This window comes from Fragaria vesca, linkage group LG6 (genome assembly GCF_000184155.1).
Source record: "Fragaria vesca subsp. vesca linkage group LG6, FraVesHawaii_1.0, whole genome shotgun sequence".
In the NCBI taxonomy this organism is placed as follows: Eukaryota; Viridiplantae; Streptophyta; class Magnoliopsida; order Rosales; family Rosaceae; genus Fragaria; species Fragaria vesca.
The window spans coordinates 15,818,459-15,823,583 of record NC_020496.1 but is presented as its reverse complement, the minus strand read 5'-3'; positions in this window follow the sequence as shown (position 1 = coordinate 15,823,583).

Genomic DNA, 5,125 nt, shown 5'->3' with positions numbered 1-5,125 from the left:
AGAGGGAAGAAGGATCTGGGTTGGAGTGAGCATTAAAGATTGGAGCTTTGGGGAGAGATGGGGGTGAATTGAAATGGGTTTGGTTGGATTATCGAGAATGAGTGGAGGTATGGGAAGAGAGGGAAAAAGGATCGGTGTGGCTCTGTGGAGGTGGATATTCTTTTTTGCTTCTGTTTTGGAGGTGGATTGAGTGCAGGAGGAGTAGAGATGAAAGGTCTGTTAGCATAGCAGTCCAATATGCGCATCCCAATAAACAGAGAGTGTCCCTTTCAACCTTTTCCGTTATCTCACTCCATCTCAGAATCTCACTCCCCTTTTACTTTCCTCACTCCTTTTCTTCATCAAAACCCTAACTCCTCTCCCCAACTTCACAACCAAATTAGCGCTCTACATTCACAATTACATTCCAAGTACAGTAAACTTACATACCCATTTGGCCGAATTGAAGTAAAGCAGGTATCTTTTTGGTTCTGTTGAGGTGTTTCTTGATCAAGAAGTATGAATTTGGAGCTGTTTAGAGGTTGGAATCAAGAAGCAGAGGAGTTGATTGCAGAGAAGCCCAGTTGGATTAGGCATGAGGGTTTGTAGATTTTCTCCATTGATGTTCAACCTCATGCCCTTAGGGTTGCCACTGGTGGGGGTGACCACAAGGTCTGTCACTTCTTTCTGCTTTCTTTGATGCCTTTAGGACTTGGAATGTTAAAGAAAATAGAATCTTTGTTTTTTGACATTTGGTGTTTCAGAGGAATTTGGATAAGTTGGAAACGTTATCAAAGAAGCTCAAGGCCAAAACTCTGTGAAATGAGGCTCCTCAACAGTCCATTGCTGCCACCAGGTACCAAAATGATGTCTGTCACAATTCATAATATACTTCTCGAGTTTACTTTACTTCGCATTGATAGAGCATCTTATGTTGTTGATAATTTTACTTTACTTCATCGCGTTGCTTACATAGCATAAGGAACTACTAAATTGGTATTGCAAATTGCTTTGGGGTTTGGAGCTGTCTTAAATATAGGAAGTTCTGTTTCTAGGATTGACTTTAAGCAAGTTTATGTGTTCACATTTTCATATCAATACATTTCAGGCTTCTTGCTCGTGAGGGTCTGAACGCAGAGCAGCTTGCACTGGACCTCAAGTCTTTTGAATTGAAGGTAATGATACTTTCATGTTCCATTCTTTGTATCAAAGTCTAGCCTCATATCAGTTGATTACTTTTTATCTTCATTCTAAAAGCTTGCTCGTTCTTAACTCTCAAGGCATTATGTCAAACAAATACGTAATGAGAGAAGAAAACTAATTAATCGAGCCATGTTCTTCTTAAAGAATTCATAACACAATTATGTAAAGTTGTGTGTGTGTGTGTGTCCATATAGATGATAACAAAAAAAAGGCAGTTATACCTTGTTTTTATTGATATCATCTCAGCTACTTGTAAATCATGCTTCTCTTGATTTGTGTAGAAAAAAGAAAGTTACATATCGTCTTCCTACCACTCATCATAAGGTCCGATGTATCCTGAAAGATCTTGGGCTTTCCTATATCAAGATCCATGCATGCAGATATGACTGCGTTCTCTTCTGGGGTAAAGATCCAAAAGGGAATGACCTTGGTGGCCTTGACGGATGTCCGAAATGTGAAGGTACTTCGGTGTTTCCCTTTGAGGGATAGGCTGGAGCGGTTGTACATGTCTTCACACACGGCCGAAGCTATGAGATGGCACGCTGATAGGGAATTGCATGACGAAGATACCCTTATACACCCTGCTAACGGGGAGGCTTGGAAGCATGTAGACAGGGAGTTTCCTCATTTTGCGTCAAAGGTCCGAAATGTGAGACACGGGCTCTCATCCGACGGGTTCAACCCTTTTGGCAACATGAGTCTTCAATACAGTGTATGACCGGTGATTTTGGTACCGTACAACCTTCCTCCATGGATGTGCGTGAAGAAGGAATACAATATGTTGAGTTTGTTGATTCAGGGGCCCGGTTATCCAGGGAAGTGTCTCGATGTGTATTTGAGACCTTTGATTGAAGAGCTTAAATTTTTGTGGGACGTTGGTCATCCCACTTATGACAAGTACATGCACGAGATGTTCCAGATGCATGTCATGGTTGTTGGTACCATCAGTGATTTTCCTGCCCGTGGGATGTTGTCGGGCAACGTTGTTATGGGATACAAGGCTTGTCTAGAGTGCCTTAGCGATAAGGGGAGCAGCAGTCATTGCAACAAGATATGCAAATTGGGTCACCGTACTCTCCTTCCATATGATCACGAATGGCGGCTCGAAGATGGACGGGGGAAGAAATTTTAACAGTGCTTAATGAGTACGATTTTGGGCAACTCAGCAATCATCCCAATATTGTGGCGGCAATACCTGAAAAACTCAACAGGTACAAATTCTGGACACATAAGAGCATATTCTGGGAAACTCCCCATACTGGAGTAAGTTGTTGATCAGGCACTACCTAGATGTGATGCACATAGAAAAGAATGTTTGCGACAGTGTGGTGGGCACAGTGCTGAACTTGGAGGGGAAGACGAAAGACGGTCCTAAGGCACGCATTGAATCTAAAAAAAAATGCAATTAAGAAGACATCTGTGGTTGAAAGAAGGGAGAAAAAAATGCCTCAAGCTCCTTACACCGTGAAGCCTGACTAGAAGAACCTAATTTTCAGGTGGATGAGTTGTGTGAAGTATCTTTCAGGCTATGCAGGAAATATAGCCCGGTGTGTGAACTTCCGGGACAATAAGATGTATGGGTTGAAGAGTCATGACTTTCATATCCTGCTACAACGTCTCTTCCCTGTTTTCATTCAACCGTTCCTTCCCCGTCAGGTGGTGGAGCCGTTAGCAGCGTTGGCAAGATTTTTCCAGAAGTTATGCACACGGGAAGTGAAAAAATCTAACCTCCGGGAAATACAAGAGGACATCATTTATATCATGTGTAAATTTGAGAGGATATTTCCTTCAAATTTTTTTGACATCATGCCTCACCTGATGATCCATCTTCCCGAGCAATTGTTGCTTACCGGTCCAGTACACTACACTTGGATGTATCTCATGGAAAGGTACGTTTTTACACCTGAATTCCTCAATATATATACATGTTCAATAATCATAACATTTTGCAACTTGATTTACAGGCAACTTGGAGACTACAAAGATTATGTGGCTAATAAATCCACGCTTGAATGATGTATAGCTGAAGCATATATTGCGCACGAGTGCGTCACCTACATGAAGTTGTATTTAGGAGCGTTGAAGGAAACTCCGCAAACCATGCCGGTAGATGTACCGAAGTTCAAGCTTTCCATAGTCTCCAATGATGTTGAAGTGTATGGAATTTTGCCAGACTCCTACAAGTTGCAACCACATGAGCTAGTCATTGCCCACTGGTGGGTATTGATTAACTGTCGAGAAGTTGAATACTGGAAAGACATCCATCTATATTGTCCAGACATTCAAGGTGATCTCGAGTACCACAACAAGGAGTTCGTAGATTATTTTGGTGGCTGGGTACGTAATTTAATATTTTTGTACGTGTTTATGTTTATTGCATAATTATCCATATTTACAGTTGAATGGTTGGTTGCAGATGAACCATATTCAATTTGATGGTCACCCAAATTGGTCGCACGAATTAAGACTTCTAGCGATGAAGCCGATAATGTCAAGAGTTTATCCGATGTGCAAGGTGAATGGCGTGCAATTTATATGTGAACAGAGAGACAGCAGACGGAGAACACAGAATTCTAGGGTCATGGCACATGGTGGGCGGAATGGAGTTGACTATTACGGTGTTCTCCATTCAGTGGTGGAACTCGTTTATGGGCAAGGCATGACAGTGCACCTCTTCAAGTGTAGATGGTTTGATACTAGGCCGCAGAGCATGAAGACCGATCAGTACGGAATATTATCGGTGAACACTGCTACAAGTTCTTACGAAGATGACCCGTTCGTTTTTGCCACATCGGTAAAACAAGTGTTTTATCTTGATGACCTTGCTAAGGCTGACGCGTGGAAAGTAGTCAACCTTGTGCACCCTCGAAACATTTACCGGGCGGCTACACTTGGAGAGGCCGAACACGAGGAAGAAGATGTTGCGTATCAAGAGCCCAACGCAATAGGTATTCCTAACTCCTCTACCGTTCGCCTTAATAATTTTAAAGCAGGTCGTTCGGTGCGAATTCGTGATAAAGAGCCAAGGCTTACTGATGTTGATCCAAATCAAGAAACAGACGAAGACTCTGGCGATGAGGAAAGACATATATTACCAGAAATTAATTCTGACACCGAAGAAGACTCATCGGATGATTCCGATTACGAGCCTTAGTTTTAATTTAGAGGACGTAATCCATTAATTTGTATAACTAAAGACCTTTTCCTTTATAGTTTACATATGTTGAATTCATATTTCAGTTATTTTATATGAATTTTGGTGATATATGATGAACAGGAAGTTAGTATGGTTTACTAATATCTTCTGTTTTTTTTAATGTATTTTTTTCCTTTAGCCTACGAAATACACTATAATTCGTCGTCGGCTAAGATGGTTTTAGCCGACGAATAACCTAATATTTCGTCGGCTTTAGTTATTTTTTAATTTTTTAATTACATACTATAGCCGACGAATACGTTAGGGTATTCGTCGGCTAAACCCTAAAAATTTTCTATTACATACTATAGCCCTATCTTCGGTGGTTATTTTCCGTAAAATTTTTAGTCGACTTCTTGCGTCTCATCGCTTTGAAACTATTTTCAGTTGGAGGTCCGGCCAAAATACGTAATTTAGACGGTCGAACGACCTTTTCCGTACGTTTAAGGGTTTGACTTACGGGATTGACCGTCCGGATCGAGCTCTTAACCTTGTCGGATCAAGTTGAATTTTTTCCCATACATGTATTTTGTCATGATGGTCAGATTTGACGGTCGGATTTCTGTTCTCAAGTTTGATCATCACAATCACAACATGCCTACTAATGTTGTATAACTTGTTTACCAAGTGTTATGTAAATGTTCCGTTTCAAAAACAAACTATACGTAAAACCTTCAAACGCAAAAAGTCGTGAAATAAGATATGACGAGAATGGTGAAATACATCCACGGTTGAAAAATCACACTA